The 19,775-nt window shown below is 39.3% G+C and overlaps 1 pseudogene; it reads right to left on the minus strand.

The window, feature by feature from the left end:
• Positions 1 to 4,325: 4,325 nt before the first annotated feature.
• LOC143399500 (S-adenosylmethionine decarboxylase proenzyme 1 pseudogene) lies at positions 4,326 to 5,270 on the minus strand (annotated as a pseudogene).
• Between the last annotated feature and the right edge of the window lie 14,505 nt (positions 5,271 to 19,775).

A 19,775-nucleotide genomic window follows, 5' to 3' on the forward strand; every position in this document is an offset into this window, starting at 1 on the left:
CTTGTCTATTCCCTTCTCCCTGTATGGACAAACTAGGCAGGCTCTGACCTTAACTGTTGTGAGCATGACGTGTCTAGTGTGATTACAAGTTCCCAATTACTCAGGACCAGGTACAGATGCCTACCTTGCCATCCCCAGTCGCACTCCAATCTTCACACTTCACAAGCCAGCACCATCAACAGCTTTGAGCTTCTCAAAATAGCCCAAGGGCAGACTGCACAATCATTGAGAACTTACTAATGCCAAACACTCCTCTAAGCACTGGATACACACCAGTGCGCAAAAATAGACACAACTGTTGACTTCAAGGGAATGACCCCCCGGGACGAGGTTTAAAAGTAGAGGCTCATCAAAGCTCCCCTCGACTAGGTGAATGCCTTTGTACATCTTCAGTTTTGAAAAGAGCTCATTAATTTAGGACTTGGAGGCTGAGAAGAGGAAGTAGTCTTATCATTAAGGCTGACTTCTATATGTTATTAGTGCCTACCATATAAGATTTAAAGGACATCAATGGAAAGCACAATATGCAACAAAAAAAAAATTACTTGTAAAGAATTCCTATTCTAGGCTTATTAACTAAGTACTGATAATTAAGATTTAAGAATTAGGGGCTGGGGATGTGGCTCAAGTGGTAGCATGCTCGCCTGGCATGCGTGCGGCCCGGGTTCAATCCTCAGCACCACATACAAAGATGTTGTGCCCACTGAAAACTAAAAAATAAATATTAAAACTATTTAAAAAAAAGAATTATAATATTTTCCTAGAGAATAAGAGATACAAACAGAAGCAGGAGTCTTTGTCACCTTCTTGGTCGAGTAAAACATGGGAGGTGGCCCTATGGGGAAGAAACCTGTGACATTTAAGAAATCTAAGACATTTATGATGATGGAGTCCAGAAGATGCTTTGATTGGTGGAGAAGAAGGATAGTTCCTTCGGATCTTTGCTTGGGGCAAAAAATTGACTTAGTTCCTACAAAGCTCTTCTACTTTTTTTTTTTTTTTTTTTTTTGGTAGATCTAGAGGAGGAGTCCAGAGAGAGTCAGCTGCTCTGGGGCTCATGAGCAGCCAACTCAAGTAGCCAAGAATGCGGGAGAGGCTGGGTGAAGCCCAGGTGAGTGACAGAGGGGAGTGAGACAACCGGACACAGGCACTCTCCATGTGAAGTGCTGATTCATTTCCAGTGTGGGCAAGAAACCCTCTGAAGGGAATTCCAAAAATGTTCTAGTATTTGAACAAGTACAATGATCACTTTGAGAATGGGTACATGTGTTATGGTTTGTTTAAAACAAATCCCATGATATAATTCATACATTTCTCTAATCAAAAAAAAAAAAGAAGAAGAAGAAAAAGAAAAATACAACCCAGAAATAAATGCTGTGCTTTGCTCTGGACAGAAAGCCTTGCCTATGAGATACAAGATCACCTGCAGAACTATGTGTTCACCTGCAGAACTATGTGTCTGAAAGTCCTCCATCATTTATCCTGAACAGAATTCAACTTTTGGTAGAAATAAGTTGACTTTTGGTAAAAACAACTACATTGTAAGGGATCAGAAGATAAAAAATTCTATATAAAGAACTTTTCCCCCTAGTACTAGGAATTGAACCCAAGGTTGTTCTACCACTGAGCTACATCTCCAGCTTTTTGTTTTGTTTTTTTTTTTTTATTTTAAGACAGGGTCTTACCAAGTTGCTTAGGCTGGCCTTAAACTTGTAATCCTCCTGCCTCAGCCTCCCAACTTACTGGGATTTCAGACACATGCCACCCTGCCAGGCATAACGTACATTTTATATAACATCAGGTAAGTGCTACCAGGGGCGGCAAGTTGAATAATCAGATACCTGAGAAAGTTTCCTCAAGAAAATCCAATCCTGACGAATCTGTTCGTTTAATGTGTGCTACAAGGACAGTGAGGCAAAGCTGGAGAAGATGAGAATTTGAACAATGCATGAATCTCTGAAGTTCTAAAAAAGGCAGCTTTGTCTGATTATTTACAGGGCCCTTGGGTTCAATTAATGCATGTGTTTTCAAGGCTACAGTGTTTCTGTCCAGGTACAATGTTCAGAGTTGGTTAAAAAGAGTCTCACTTCTATGAAAGGTTGAACGCCAATGCAGTTCTGTTTCACACCAATATTTCAAAGTACAAATCACTCCAGATAACATCCCTTCTCCTAAGCATAAATCCCTCAAGTGGTATGTGCATATTGATGAAAACTCATATGAACCCTAAACAACAACATATCTGAACTTCAACATTGCTAGGTGATTTTAGGAGGCCATGAGATAATGTAATCTTGTCATCTCTCCAACCTACATCTTTGTGTGAGGATTTGGAAAATATCACCTTGGTGAGTAAGGTGAAGAAGCCAAACTGTATTTCATGTGACTTGTGTAAGGAGCTGTGAGACTGGGGAGTTTGAAGTCAGGTGATCCTTGAGCTCCTGTACCTATGGATCATGCAATGCTCTCAAGATCATGAAACTGGGAGGGAAAAACTCTTGAATGAGGACACTTGGAATTGTGCTGTCAAATGAACTGCAGACTTTCAGTTCACCTTAACTACTGTTTACTTATTTTTGCTTAATGGAACTAAGAATATATCAAATGACCTTATTCTCAAACTCTGCCTGTTAAATGGGAATGGGATAATGAATTCAGAAGGTTATTTTTGAACGAAGCTGATGTCACAGATCCAAACTGCTGAGCTGTCATTTGTGCTGAGAAGTGAAAAAGATAACTCAGAAATAATGTCTAAGATAAAAAGTGCATTTGATTTGATAGGATAGGAGAGTTATCCACAGAAAATGAAAAAAAAAATGCCCTCCATGACTGTAGGCCTCCTGGGTCCATGAGCAGAGGAGGGAGATTCCCATCTAGATGTGGTCTTTTCGTTTATGCACAGATGCTGAGAGAAGCAGAGTGTCCGGGCACCTGTTTCAGGATATTACACCAGGTGCTTTACTTCCTTGTACCTTCAAGCCATAATGTGCTCTGGGAGGAATTAATATTCCCTTGAAGCTAAATATAATGCTAAAAGTATGACTGCAGTCAGTGAAAGAAATATCTACCACTTTTATCTTCTTTTAATTCCAAAGCATAATAGAAGAATAGTGTCTATCAGAGATCTCTACCTTCTACCTTCTCTATATTAAAAAAAAAAAAAAGCAAGGAACATGCCGTGAAATTGAATTTTCAGAAAATATTTTCATAGCAGCATATGATAAAAAATGCTATTCCCAATAGGGGGAAAAAGTTAATGTAATGAATGACTTGAGTTAGGAGCATTAAAAATAATCTCTTTTGATTAATCTGGTCAACCTCAAGCTGCTTCTTATTTTGAAGCTTTTTTTTTTTTTTAGAAGCTAATCTCATTTATTAAAGAGCACAGCATAGCATGGGGTGTACAGTTTAGTCAGAACACCCTAATCTCAATCTATAACTCTATATGTCCTCCCTGTTAGTCGATATTAGAGATGCTTAAAATTTTTTTGTGGAAGATATTTAATTTTGTCACTTACCTTCCCAAAGAGCCCATGCAATTTAAAAGGAGGCCAAATTAATATGCACTTTAAAGGAAATTAAACCCAGAGACTTTTCCCCATTCCCCCACCTGGAGTGTAAGATTAGTATACAAACACACAGTGTAAGTATATTGCTTCATTTGTGGGGCTGGAGGTTGAGGGAAGATATCAAAGGATTACAAATGCAGAGACAATTATTAAAATACTAATACACAAAGTGAGTAATTGGAATCACTTTCTTAAGGACTTGTTTGTGAAACAAAGATTTAATTGCTGTTGCAAAAAAAAATCTGTATGAAGTAGAAACTGGTTTCAATGACGTTAGTTGAGAATATGTTCTAGAAAGTGGAGGTAACTGGATGTAAAATTCTGGCAGCAATATAACAGAACAATCCCAGATGGTAGGTCAACACCCAATGAGGATGAAAGCCTTGTCTGGGGAATTTTGGAAGATACCTGCAGAAATATTACACTGGGCATAAATCAGATTGAACTGTTTTCACAAGTGTTGTGAAGTTTCATATAGTGAAAGTTTTTTTCTGCATGCACTCTAATTTCACAACAAGGGTGGCATAGAATACCTAAACACAGAAGAGAGCATTCATGCAAGATATCTAACTCCTTGATATAATAATGGATACACTTCAAAATGATTACACTATCATTGCATCTAGGGCTTTCTGCAAGTACAAGGTGGTAGTTAGGGAAAGCATGGCCCTCAGTCCCAACATTTATACAGCAGCCACCACCTTCTATGTGTTTTCTTTTTGCATTTTTGTTTTGTTTTGTTTTCATTTTCCTTAATCAACTCTGCTGTTATTGCTGCTGCTTGGCAAAACTGGTGAAAACGAAATTGTAATCATTGAAAATAGCACTTTGGCAATCAAGACGTTTAAAACCTTCAGTCTTCTGGGGTGAAGAAAGCACTGTGTGACATTCAGAACTCTGACGAACAAACAAGATGGTCACAAATTTTCCTGGCTTGAAGATTTCCACAACTTTCCTGATCAGGCCATCAGAAGAGATCTGACTTAAGTTTGTTTCAAAACTAACATGAGGAAATTCTGGTTCTGACAGATGTGAATAGTCCAGTAAGTTCCACCCGATTTCATTCCATTCACTGAATATCCACAAGCATTGAACAGTGTGGCATCAATGACAGAACCTGGTCACAAATTCCATTCTCGCGAGTGACGTCCTTCGCAGTAACCCCATCTGTCATGTGCTGGGTCAAGCTCACTCATCAAAATTTCCAGGGTTTGATGCAGCTGACTTATTACCTTACTCTCTGGGAAAAGCAGAGTATACAAGTACCCACAGTCAGACTTCATACATCCCATATAATATGCTGCTCCATTTGGGAAAATTGCATTAAAAAATTCTGTTTCTTCCTGGAAATTCCAGCGTGAGTATCCTTGATAAGGCTTCATGAGATTCTTACAAGAATCAAAGAAGCTTTGAATTGAGTCAAACCCACTGTAATCCCCGGCAAGCTTCAACAGCGGAACCGGTGCTTTCAGCAGGAGGGTGGTACCACGGGTCTTCAGAATGAAACGCCTCTTGGAGACAAACATGCTATTCTCACTGAATTCATAAGCTTCCCGCTTGGTAGTTTTGTAATTGAACATGTCACATCCTTCAAAAGTCCATCCCACTCAGATCTTGGGATAGCGCAAAGACCCAGACCCTTGGTTTGCATCAGATCACAGCCAGGAGAAACCAAACCTCCAACAGATTCTTGGTCCCTTCAAAAAAAAAAAAAAAAAAATGTGCAACTTTAATCACTGTGAGATGCGACTAACCGACAACTGCAGAAAATCAACTAAATTAAATATCTTCTCCCGCCTCTGCCGCCGCCACCGTGGATTGTTCCAGCTGTAACTAAAGTTCATGTTCCTCTTTTTTTTTTTTTTTGCTATAATTTTATATTGAATTTTTTTTAAAAAAAGGATTCATAAAATTTTCCCAGCTTTGTATGTGAGTGTGTGTGAGCGAGAGTTGTGCATGAGTCTGTTGGAAATAGAGGCTGATACAGTTGAATCTCTTGTAGTTCACTGCTTTCCCGTGATAGAGAGTAGAGCGAGCGCTAGCTGATGTCGCAAGCCGTACTGTGCAAGCCATGTTGAAGCTCTATACCATGATGTTTCCAAGAACAACAATACAGGGCTTTTCAAAAAGACATATTCCAGGTTATATAAAAGGATTCTTTCTGGGCATTTTGAGATTACAGGATGAAAGGTTCTACAAAAGAAACAAGACAGACTCGAGTGTTATTGCTAGGAAACACGGAGACCTTTTTCCTGTAACCTCTTGGAATCATTAACCTCCATTCCATTTAGATAGCTATTAGTCATAGTTCATGGTTAAATGATCAGTGGATGAATGTTTTCCTAGAGAGTTTTTGTGCTTTGTCATAAGCACAGTGAGTCGTTTTTTGCTGCAACATCAAAAGTTCACTCAAATGTAAAAAGGGACAGAAATCAATCAAGGTCAAATACCTGCGATCTGAGCCGCACATGATACTATAACCAAATTCTAATCATCCAGGAAAGCAGATTACAGCAGGTTAAGTAGGTTGTCCAGACCAGAAATTTACCAGGTTATCTACATTGGGAGTGGCAGCTTTGGGTTCTCAAATATTTCTTCCAGAGCACTGAACACTAGAAATCGTTCTTCATACTGGTGTGGCCATAATGACAAACACCATAAACAGCTGCTGATCTCTCCTACAGCTGGATATATAGATGCAGACATGAAATAAACAAGGATTTGTCCTATTCCAACAGGCTTTCATTAGGAAGAACATTTTCCATTGCATCAAAACATATATAACGTCTCGCTGACTACCACTTTTTTAAAATCAGGTAATAACTGTTCCTTTATCAAGGAAGAGCTAGGAATGCCCCTTCCTTCTCAGTTGTCCTTTAACACAGGGTAATTAATAGTGTCCCAGCCGGGCTACACAGGTGGCAGCTAAAACACGGTTATGGGAAGGATGGTCTCCAGTATCAACATCTACGAAGCAGCCACCACCTTTTATGTGTGTTCTATTTTTGCATTTTTGTCTTCATTTTCCTTAATCAACTCTGCTGTTATTGCTGCTTCTTGGCAAAACCAGTTAAAACAAAGTTGTAATCATTGAACAGGAATAAGGAAATTGCCCCGGAATCAGGAAACCCAACTTCAGAGATGCCGTTTCTTTCCTATCAAGAACTTCAGAACCTTTATTTTCTGCAAAATTTCACTATCAGATACAACTAATCCTTTCCTGGAAGACTTCAGATATAGTTTTTCCTTTCAGGGGCCAAAGAGTAGACATTTTCTTTTATCTCAATGTTTGTCAATTTAAATTGCTGACTCAGTCTAACTGAGAAACTGAGAGAATAGGTGCAGGGCTTAAAACGGATTACGGCAGAACTTTGTCTCTTCACACACAAAATAAGGCTGACATTTCCTGGCTCCACCAAACTTTCTGGCTCATATTGTCCCCAAAGAAATGGTAAGTTTGATAGTGACACAAAGATCCTCAACCCCGTTATGTCTCCAACCTCTGTCCCCCCCCACATCACAATATAAAAGGGCATTGACCTGACGCTGTGCCCCTTTCCTGTTCAGCACTGTGTCCCCATTGGTAGTAAGAGCAGTGGGTGGTCATCATAGTCATTAACACTAACTGGCTGCTTTCTATATGCCACCACAGGGCTAAAACCCTGTCAGGCATTATCCAATTGAATCCTAAAAACAACCCATGCAGCAGGTGCTACTATTCTACTTGTTTCTCAAAAGAGGAACTGGAGGCATGGGGAAGCTAGGTGACTTACTTAAGGTGACACAGCTGGTGAGTGACCAGGATTTGAACTTAAAAAGACTTCCCCTCGACCACCCCACTTCTGAAAGTTTTGACATTACTTTGAGCAAAAGAATAAGTGAAAAGGAAGAGGAAACTATGAAATGCTATTCTCAAGACATCCCTTATGATTAGCAACATTCCTTGAATTTCTAGGATGCCAACATCCATGAGAAATTGCTCATACTAGAACTTGGAAACGTATTCACATTCATTTCTGAAAGCTAGAAATAACTTCCTAAGGAGCCTGCCTTGTAATATGTGTGACAATTGATGGTGATAAATACATTTCTGTTGGGGTGAGTCCCCCACTTGGGAAAAGTAGAAACTACAATCCATTCTTCATGTTCCTCCTCCAAAATCTACATAAGAATCTCAAAATAAGCCAAAGTGTAGCAACAGAACGGGGACTATTCTGTCAGTTTCTTCACCGTGGTCAGTAATCCACCCGGGTGAAAAGAAGTTCAAAAAGGCAGCTATATTTTGTCATCACCATCAATCCAGCAGGCTTCCAATGAGTTTCCTCTGCTGAAATGGAAGCTATATAGTGTCCAATGGCCCAATCCTCCCTTCCAATCTGCCTTATGCAGTGGTCTTGGTGATTGACTCCCTAAAATAGATTCTACCCCAAATGGGTAGCCATGTTACGTTACCTTCATGTTATGATAATTAACATGTAAAAGCAAAACATTTATTTAGCTCATCATTCTGGAAGTTCAAGTACAAGGTGCAGCATTCCCACTGGTTTGGGCCTCTGGAGAGGGCAAAACATGGAAATGGCAGGAAGAGCACGCTGGAACAAACTGCTCATATCTCAGGCCAGGAGGCAGAGAGAGGGGACAGGCCAGGGTTGCACAATCTCTTTCAGACGTAGAGGAATGCCTGGAGTGAGTGAAGGGTTAAAGACCTCTTTTCTCTATCTTTTGCACATCCAAAAGAAGAAAAATTTTAAAGGATAAAAAATTTTTTCTTAAAAGCTTAATGCAAATGTGATTGAAAAATATTTAAATAACTCTTTTCACAGTTCTTTATGCTGTGAAAAGTATTTTCCAAGTGCTTTCATGGCAGCACATTGGATTTTTCACCAGCATCCTGAGATTCAGGTAGGTCCTGTATAAACTTCTACTAACAAAAAAATAAACTATGATTTAGAGAAGACTACGACTAGAACCTAGATCCCTGGATTTGCCTCTCAATGTTTTTTTTTTTTTCCATTTTCTACAGAATCTGTGGATTAGAGATCAGTAACAGAGTGAAAATGGCATGACCTTTGATTCTAGTGCTGGACCAACCATTACCGACTGACCACCATACTCTAGGCTAACTACTTGTATCTAGTGCATAATAGGTGCTCACAAAGGACCGACATTACATTAATTTCCCCTTCTGTAAGGGGGACATGTTACAAGACCCACAGGGGATGCCTGGAAATAAGGGTGAAAGATTATTAACTGTAAAGTCCTGCTCAAATCAAATAAGTAACCTTTAGAACCTTCACCTAAACTAAATCATGCCTGATTTTTAACCACCTTTACCTTTAGCCCTTACAATCATAAATGGCATTCACGTGATTAAGCATGTTCATATAAGAGCTTTCATTATCTCATTGATTGCTTAGCTGTGAAATTTACTTATCAAGGACGTGTCCAGGAGTAAAACTGTTCCTAATGAGAAGACTTGTCCTGCTCAGTTCCTGCTAGTCCCTGGAAACTAGTCCAGTTACAGCCAGACCTTAGGGCCTTCCCACACTTGTGGGTCCTGGTGACTCTGAGGTGGTCCCAGGTGGCCTCATTGGCATGATATCTGAGAGGGGCACAAGGATGGCTCAAAAGATCTGGGCTGAAACCTGCTCCTCTTCACCCTGGGGAGGTGAACCCAAACCCCTCAGGCAGCTCAGGGCCGGCCACCCTAGGTTAGGGTTGACCTCAGGCCAGCCTCAGGACACCAGGAAAGGCCACTCTAGAAGAGCACATGGAAGAATTGGAAGGGACAATTGTTCTAATGATAGACTTTGATCTCATTTTCCTCATCAATGAAAACTTGGTTTATAGCACAGAAGAGTAAAAATTTCTCTTGCTGCATTTATTTTCTCATACAAAGCAGTAATAATGGTGAGGATAAAAATTCAAATGATCCTAATGGCTTTGGTTAGAATACCCAGCCACCTCTCTCAAGTTGCCTAAAACAGTACTGGCTTGTGCCTATTGTCCTAGTATAATTAATAATATTTCTCTCCTTCCTCAAAGGTTTCTTAGTTTGCATAATAAAATATGAGGTCTTCCAAGATTGAGTTGCTTAGGAAATGACCTTCTGTTCACTGGTCTAAATATTTACCAGTTGAGCCATCTTCACATGACCCCCATGAAGGCTCTTGTAGGGGAGAAGCAACTTAGTGAAGCCCTGTCTCAAAATAATAAAGGATTGGGGATGTAGTCAAGGGTAATGCACCCCTGGGTTTGATACCCAATACTGGGAGAGAAAATCCCTCTATTTTAAAAGATTGTTTTATCATTTCATGTCCTGGCTAATTTCCTTAGCATTGACAAGGAATGAAATATACGATGTAAACATAAAACCCTTGAACTTGAAAATTTCCCTTCTGAGAACTTTAAAACTTTTGTTTATATGTACTAAATACTACATACTAAACATAATTCTGTCTTTCATCTTAATCAAAGTCATGATCAAAAGCTATTGATTGTACTGCTCCAAGCAGCCCCAAATGTCCCAGTCTCCATCATTCCCACCTGCTGTGGCCAGAGTGACGTGGGGAGGATGCCCCAGAAAACCCAGGAGTAGGGTTAGGAAATAGACTTTGTTAAAGAAGGAAAGGGAGGAGGAGAAGAAGGAGGAGGAGGAGGAGGAGAGGAGGAGGAGGGGAGGAGGAGGAGGAGGAGGAGGAGGAGGAGGAGGAGCAGGGAAGGAGGAGGGAGGAGGAGGAGGGGGAGGAGGAGGAGGAGGAGGGGAGGAGGGAGAGGAGGAGGGGGAGGGAGGAGGAGGAGGAGGAGGAACAGGGGAGGAGGAGGGGGAGGAGGAGGAGGGGAGGAGGAGGAGGGGAGGAGGAGGAGGGGAGGAGGAGGAGGGGAGGAGGAGGAGGGGAGGAGGAGGGGGAGGAGGAGGAAAGTCATGGATTGCATCATTGCATGGTGGGGTATCGTGGTCATGCCGCTGAAGGAATGACTGGCACTTAGGTTTTCACAGAATCCTTTCAACTCTGCTTTTCTTCTACCTTCTCCCTTGTTGCCCACTGCCATGTCTCCACCTGGCAGTTATTGGCAGTTCCAGATTCTATCCCCTTTTTAAATCCATTAAACATAACTAAAAAGAACAAGAAGTAGCTGAGGAAATCGCCACACTCACTAAGACAGTATCCTTCATTTTAAAAACAATTCTGAGTCAACGGGCTCCTATCAGAAAGTAGATCCGCTTCTTTTAGAGTAAGGCAGACCCTTGAGATGAAGGTTGCCTCTCCCGTGGAGGCATAATCTAATACTTCTATGTCCTTAACGATGTATATCTCATGCAGTAAATTTACCCAAAACTCTAACCTCAGGAAAAAATGGAACATTGTTGAATCACTGACTTTAATTCACAAATTGTCATTGATAGAAATTTTTCTGCAAAATCCATTACCTTCAGTAGAAAGGTACAGAGCAATGGTAGAAACTAGCACTCTCAGCTCACTCCTGTCTTTGCCGTTGCTGTTCAGTATTTTAATGGAAGTCCTAACCAGGTCAGTTAGTCAGGAAAACAATCAAAAGTGACCCAAATTGGAAAGGAAAGAGTAAAACTGTATTTTCTTGCAAATGACATGATTCTATATATAGAAAATACCAGATAAACTATTGAAAAATATGAGAGCTAACAAATTCAGCAGAGTTGCAGGGTCCAGAAAAATAAGCTGTATTTTTATACATTAGAAATGAACAATCCAAAAAGAAAATTAAGAGAACAATTCCATTTACAAGAGCATCCAAAAGAACAGAAACTTAGCAATAAAACTAACCAACGAGGTGTACACCGAAAACTGTGAATCATTACTCAAAGAAATAAAAGAAGAACTAAATAAATGAAAAGACATCAGTGTTCATAAAAGGAAGACTTGATATTGTAAAGGTGACAGTACTCCCCCAAAAAATCTACACATTTAACGCAAGCCCTATCAAAATTCCCATGGCAATTTTAACAGAAATTTTTAAAAAGCCAATCCTCAAATCCACATAGAGTAATAAGTGGCTCTGAATAGCCAAAACAATGAAAAATAAAGTTAGTAGATTCACACTTTCTGATTTTGAAACCTCTACAAAGCTACTAAAACAAAACAATGTAGAACTGGGAGTTTATCTCATTGGAGAGTGTGTGCCTAACATAAACAGGCTCTGGATTTAATGACATGTTTACACACACACGTCTATGCATACACACATACACACCTATACATACACACACACACATACACATAGTAGCAGAATAAAGGTACACACATAGACCAATGGTATAGGATTAACAGGGCTGAAATGAGTTATAATATTTGTGACCAGTTATTCTGACAAGGGTACCAAGATCATTCAATAGGGAAAGAACATTCTATTTAACAAATAGTTTTGGAAAAATCATATTATTAGGTATAAAAGAATGAAGCTGGACCTCTACCTCATTCCATGATCCAAAATTAACTTAGAGAATATCAATGATTTATAGAGCTAAAAATATAAAAATATATATTGGAAGAAAACATGAGGTGAATTATCATGATTTTAGATTTGGCAATGATTACTTAGATTTGACACCTAAATAATCAACAATAAAAGAAAAAATAGATGTGTTGGACTTCATAAGCATTAGAACACTTTCGTGCATCAAAAGGTTGTTATCAAATAAATGTTGGCGAGGATGTGGTGGAAAAGGTACACTCATACTTTGCTGGTGGGACTGCAAATTGGTGCAGTATGGAGATTCCTCAGAAAATTGGAAATGGAACCACTATTTGACCCAGCTATCCCACTCCTTGATTTATACCCAAAGGACTTAAAATCAGCATACTATAGTGACGCAGCCACATCAATGTTTATAGCAGCTCAATTCATAATAGCTAGACTATGGAACCCACCTAGGTGTCCCTCAGTTGATGAATAGATAAAGAAAATGTGGTATATATACTCAATGGAATATTACTCAGCTTTAAAGAAGAGCAAAATTATGGAATTTGCCAGTAAATTTGCCAGATGGAAAATATTATGCTAAGCAAAATAAGCCAATCCCACAAAACCAAAGGCCGAATGTTTTCTCAAGTATGTGGATGCTAATTCACAATAAGGTGGAGGGGGGGGGCACTAGGGAAGAATAGGGTAGGGGATGTGGGGATGGGAAAGATAGTAGAATGAAACAGACATTATTACTGTATGTATATATGTGACTGCATGACCAATGTCATTCTGCAACATGTACAAGGCAACAAGCAACTCAGTAAAACCCTGTCTCTAAATAAAATACAAAAAAAAGGGCTAGGGATGTGGCTCAGTGGTTGAGTGCCCCTGAGTTCAATTCCTAGTACCAAAAAAAAAAAAAAAAAAAGGATGTAATCAGAAATAAAAAAAGACAATCTAAAGAATTGGAGAAAAGATCTGCAAATCAAATATCTGAGAAGAGCTTAGGATCCAGATATATAAGCAATTGTTACAGCGCAACAACAAAAAGACAAAAAGCCCGATTTTAAATGGGCAAAGAATTTGAAAGATATTTCTCTAAAGAAGATATGCAAATGGCTAATAAGCACATAATGATATTTTTAACAGCATTGATCATGAAAGAAATGCACATCATAATCATGATGGGATACTTCTTTGCACATACCAGGATGGGTGTAACCCAAATAAGAAAAAGAAAATGTGTTGGTGAGATGGGAAGAAAAAGGAACCCTCGCTGGGCGCTGTGGTGCACACCTGTAATCCCTGCAACTCCGGGGGCAAGTCAAGAGGGTCACAAGTTCAAAGCTAATCTCAGCAACAGCAAGGCGCTTAGCAACTCAGTGAGACCCTGTCTCTAAACAAAATGCAAAATAGAGCTGGGGATGTGGCTCAGTGACTGAATGTCCCTGAGTACAATCCCCAGCACAAAAGGAAGGAAGGGAGGGAGGAAGGAAGGAAGGAAGGGAGGGAGGGAGGGAGGGAAGGGAACCCTCATACATTGCCAATAGAAACTGAAAATGTTGAGCCACTGTGGATAACTAGTGATTCCTTAAATGTTAAAAACGTAATTGCCCTATGACCCAGCAATTTCAACACAAAAGAATTGAAAACAGGTGTTCAAACAAAAACTTGTCCATGAATGTTCATGGAAGCACTATTTACAACAGCCAAAATGTGGAAACAAACCAAATGTCCATCAAAGAATGAATGGATGAACAAACTGATATATTCATACAGTGGAATATTATTCAACCATAAAAAGAACAAAGTACTGGTACATGCCACAACATAGACGAACCTTGAAAACATTAGGCTGAGTGAAAGAAGCCGGGCACAAATGGTTAAATACTGTATGATTCCCTTTAGGTGAAATATCCAAAGCAGCAAATCCACAGGGATGGAAAGCAGATTTGTGGTTCCCAGGGGATGGAGCCGGGGAGGAGTACTACTTACTGGATATGGTCTATTCTTCTGGGATGATGAAAAAGTTTTCAAACTAGAGAGAGGAGGTGGGTTCAGGACATTACAAATGCACTAAGCACCACTCAGTTGTGCACTGCTAAATGGTTCATTGTAGATTCCACTTCAGTGAAAGACAAATGCATTACTTTGTTGGTAATAGTACATTCCCTTAACTCCAACTCAGTGGTTCTTATATTCTCTCACAGTGAATATTAATCACATTGGCTTTTTTTAAAACCACATTCAGAATTTAAAAAAATAAAAAGAGATGTTACTTTTAAAACTGACAGTAAATTTTAAAAAGAATTGACCAAAAATAGATATCAAGTAAGGCATTTTCCAAATGTTATTTTAAAAAGAAATTTATGTTCATAATACACATATTGATATGAATCCAAATATGGAAAATTCCTTTATCAAAGTCCAGTTTGCCTGTTAAGTGTTTTTTATGACTGAATTGCCTCTATTCAGTAAAGAAATATGAACACAGTCCACCCCCAGTTCTCAGTGCCACCAAGAGAAAGTCCTCAAAAGACTTAATAGAAGTAACAGTTCAGCAGGAAGTGCAAAGTGGGAGGAAGAGGGAAAATAAAAGACTGAGTTAAAAACGTGAGCGAGAGTCTCTGTTGGAAAATGGATTCTTTGACTGCATCTCACCTATTCTACAGATTTCTTATCTTAATCTAGGAGGTTGGGACCAAAATGCCCAACACCATTTTCTGAAGAGAGAATCCTCCTAATTTAGAAGGGAATGATGTGGATGAGCTGAACTGTGGACCAGGGCGGCTACTTAAAACACATCTCCAGCTTCGGTTTGTCATATACTGGTATTTGGTGGGTGCCCTGGAGTGCTCTCTGTTCTTTTTTGTTTATTAGTGAATGTCAGTTACACAGAACGGATTTCAAGGTGGTGTCTTCATACATGCATGTAACATACTTGGATCATTTCCACCCCCTCTATATCCCCTGGTGCCTGCCCTCCCCAACCCACTTCCTCTTCTCTAATAGCCTCCCATCTAGTTTCATGTCCTCTTTACCCAGCCTCGGCCCCCAAATTCCACATGAGAGAAAACACACAAAACTTGTCTTTCTGTGTCTGGCTTATTTTGCTTAATGGATGATCTCCAGTTCCATCCATTTCCCTATAAGACATAATTTCATTATTCTTCATAGCTTAATAAAACTCCATTTCTCTCTCTCTCTCTCTCTCTCTCTCTCTCTCTCTCTCTCTCTCTCTCTCTCTCACACACACATACACACACTTTCTTTGTGCATTTATCTATGGAGAGCACTTAGGTTGATTCCATAATTTGGTTATCATGAATTGTTCCGTGATAAACACCACATGCAGTATCACTAAAGTACGCAGACTTTAGTTCCCTCAGATATATATATATATCAAGGCGTGGTATAGTTGGATCCATTATTTTTTATTGTGGAAAATATGCATAACATAAAATACTACCTTTCCAATCATCCTAAAGTGAACAATTCAGTATCATTCAGTACATTCACGATGCTATGTGACTATTACCGCTACCAAGTTCCCAAGCAGTTGATCACCCTAAAAGGAAACCCAGACTCACCAGGCAGTCCTTAAGTCCTGCCTAACTGCAGGCCTAGGCAAACACTCATCAGCTTTTGGCCCCTGTGGATTTATCTATTTAGGAATTTGGGGGGGCAGGGGAAGCAAAGGGGAGGCTAAGGATTTAACCCAGGGCACTTGGCCATTGAGAGGGCATCACAGAGTTGTTGAGGCTGGTCTCAAACTTACAATCCTCTTTTCTCAGCCTCCCTAGATACTTCTTATAATAGTATCTGATAATATGTGATCTTTTGTGCCTGACTTCTTTCAGTTAGCATGATGTTTTCAAGGTTCATCTATGATGGGGTATGTGTCTGTATTTCACTCTTTTTATAGGCTGAATAATAATTTGTCATATGAATTTACTAAGATCTGTTTATCCATTCAACCTCTTGACTTTTTTCTGTTGTGCTATGAACATTCATGTTTTTGTTTCAACATCTGTTTTTGATTCTCTTGGATACATATCTAGGAATGGAATTGCTGGTCTTATGGCAATTCTGTTTAACTTATTGAGGAACTATCAAACTGCTTTCCACAGTGGCTAAACCATTTCAGAGTCCCACTAGCAATCTGAGTCACACTCTTTATGTCCTCAAGGTTTAGGGTTCGTTGTAAAGTCATTCAGAAGGGTTTTCAACCAATATGATTTTTTACTTTGTTTTCTGCCAATGTTGCATTCTACACTATTTAAAATAGCCTAAAGTAAGAAATAAATATTCATATAAATTTATTTGTCTAAATCAAGAATGGTAAATAATGGCATAAATCATTTCAGTCTTTTTATTACTGTATTTAATTATCTTTTAATCTTGGGTATAGATAAATAATAGCTATTTTGACCATTTCCTAAGTTCACTTGACCAAGAAACACCTTCATGACCTAGCAGGAGCTAAAGTAAAATACGTATTGAATTGCTACAAGAAATGACTTCGAATTTAATTGACATTTTGTAAACCTTTTAATAAAGCAAAAAGATTGGGAACTAGGGGCTGGGGTTGTACCTCAGAGATAGAATGTGTGCCTAGTATGTGTGTGGGACTGGGTTCAATTCTCAGCACTGCATATAAATAAGTAAAATAAAGGTCCATTGACAATTTAAAAAATATTTTTTAAAATTGGGAACTATTTTTAAAATTTTTAATATACAGCTGAAGGAAGAATGACACTGCTAAGTCCAATCTTGATCTAAGATTCGGTGTAAATAATAACTGTTAAAAGTGGATAATCAGCACTGACCATTTGCTGCATACCCGACACTGTACTGGTTTCCATTCATTTCACCTTCAAAACAATCCTTTGATGTCTCTGATTCTGATTATTTCACTCGATAAATAAGAAGGAAAAAAAATAGTGAGGTTAAATAACTTGCTCAAAATGAGAGTAAATAGTTAGAATTTGGATTCGAACTTATTTTGTTATACTAAATCCCAGGATCTCAACAACTCCAAGTTCACATGTTTGTCTTCACTGCTGTGTAACTAGAAAAATCCTATTTCTTGCAGGTGCACTGGGGCAAAAGAATAGATGCAAACTGCTGGTGTTATGGTATTTGGGTGATCATAAATGAAATTATTTTAAAATCTATTATTCATTTTGAATAATTTTCATAAAAACTGAAGACTGATTATTAATATTCTCTTGGAAGTATTCCTATTTTAGCTCATTTATGTTAGACGTAGTTGGTGTATCAGAACATTGTACTTCTCTGTTTAGTCTCCCTCTGTCAGCTGTAGACCTTGGGAAGCAGGTTTGTGTAATACACCGTTTGGTGTCCTAAGTCCATGAAGTAGAAAGTCTAACAATATATTGAAGATGAAGAACATGACACATATCTCAGATCAGCTGTCTTCAAAGTTGGTATTCAGCGCCTGGGGATAAGCTCAGTTGTTGAGAACTTGCCTAGCATGCACAAGGCTCTGGGTTCAACCCCCAGCACCACACTGGGTAGGGAGATATATATATATATTCACATCAGTTTGACAGTAAGCCAATGGAAGGCTGTCAGGGTGTCACTGATGGATGGAATGTCATGCATATTAAGTCTTCTTACATCCAAATTTTAAGTACAATTTGGAGGGGGAAAAAATCCATGGTAGCATTTCCTTTTTACAGAATAGCTTATGGCATCTCATAGAACCAAATGGAAATTTTTAAACCATTTGAGTGAAGATTCAGGCAGAATTCTGATGGTGAGCCCCTTTAGAATGAAAAGACAGCAGTGAGGATGCTGTCTCCAGCTAGGGTTTGCTCACGTTTTCCATTTAAAGCAGGGTGATTTGTTCTTACTATGTATCCTCTATATTCCCAAAAGTTTATTTTATCATTCATTACCTGTACCTGAAATCCCCCACAAATAGTTTTTGTTTGTTTGTTTGTTTGGTACTGGGGATTGAACTCAGGGGCACTCAACCACCTAGCCACATCCCCAACCCTATTTTGTATTTTTTTAGAGACAGGGTCTCACTGAGTTACTTAGGGTCTCACTAAATTGCTGAAGCTGGCTTTGAACTCACAATTCTCCTGCCTCAGCCTCCCAAGCTGCTGGGATTACAGGTGTACACCACCACGCCCATCTTGTTTTGTTTTTTGGAAAGCTCTAAGAGAAGAAGGTAAAAATGCGATTCAATTTCTGATCTTTTTGAAGCAAATAAAGAAGTATAGACCCATTCAGAATTCACACTTTATAAAAAAGCCTGCCTCCAATTATATTGTTACATGTGTGTATAAACATGTAACAGTGAATTTCACTATTATGTAAAATTATAATGCACCCATTAAAAAAAGAAGCAAAACCCAGCCTGCCTCAGGCATTTTATTATAGTAAGAAAAAATTGGCTAATTATTATGGGCTTATTATTCCCTAATAATTAATTCCATTCAGAATTTAAGCTATTTATAATGAAAGGTAATTTCTCCTCAATCCTGCTGAAGTTATCACAACCTGACATTACACAGAATTGGAAGTCAGTCTTCCCTTCACCGGGGTAATAAAAATATTGTGGGACAGAGGAGGCAAGAAGGAGTTAAGCAGCTAAAACATCTGGAAGTCTCAACAATCCAAAGGTACCACTAATAATATTTTGTCTCCATGGAGCAACTTACAGCCAAGAAGCACATGGCTGGGTATAGTCAGAGACACAACAGTCACCTAAATGTTCTTTGGATGCCCAGAGCAGAACTTAGGGTGGTGATGGTGGGTACTGGTGGTAGAGCAGGTTTGGAAGGAAGAAGGACACAGGAAATACAATGATGTAGGCAATCGGACAACTTCCATTTTCTTCTTGGCTCCTCTCCCATACTCTCAGCCTGGTCCACAGCAGAGCCCCAAGCAAGGGCCTCTGCCCCAGAAGAAATCTTGTCACCTAGTTCAGCAAAAGTCCCATCCTAATTTAAAGCCATCTTCCCTAAGAAGTTATTGGCCCATTTTCACTTAATATAATGAAATTCCTGAGGCAGGAGCTGTTATTTTTTTATTGGTGGTGCATTATAGTTTTACGTAATAGTGGAATTCGTTGTTACGTGTTTGTACACATAAAGAGTGTCATAATACAATTTGAAGCAGGCTACTTTATTAGGAAAAGGGGTTTGTTTAGCCCACAGTTTTGAAGGATGGAGGTCTAAACAGCATGGCACAGGCTCTGGCACAAGTTCCCATGGCTGCATTACATCATGGTGGAGCACACGGATATGTCTATGTGGTCCCTCTCCCTCTCTCTTTAGAACCACCAGAATTCAATCATGGGGTCTCCATCCTAAGGGCCCAATCTAATCACTTCTAAAAGACCTCACTTCTAAATGCGATGTTTGTATAAAGTTGTTCCATTAAGATAAACACTTTGAGGCTTAAACTCCTGCATAAGTTTAGTGGGAACAACCATATTCAAACTACAGCAGAAGGCGCCCGACAATTTTGCTCTCAAGTTGACTAAGATGGCACCTCTCCCAAAGGGTATTTGACTCCCAAAAGAATTGGCCTCTCACAGGGAGAATTGTAGGTGAGCAGTGGAGTGAGCCTGGTAGAGAAGAAAGTACACATCTGGAAGGCACAAGACATTCTTCCCGGATTCCATCGCCTTTTTACGAAGCAAGGGGCTAGAGGGATGGTCACAAAGTTCTCCCATTCTAGCCCTTGAAGACTCCAAGAGCACAGGGGTGCCTTCCCAGTGCT

Source organism: Callospermophilus lateralis, chromosome 5, assembly GCF_048772815.1.
Source record: "Callospermophilus lateralis isolate mCalLat2 chromosome 5, mCalLat2.hap1, whole genome shotgun sequence".
In the NCBI taxonomy this organism is placed as follows: domain Eukaryota; kingdom Metazoa; phylum Chordata; class Mammalia; order Rodentia; family Sciuridae; genus Callospermophilus; species Callospermophilus lateralis.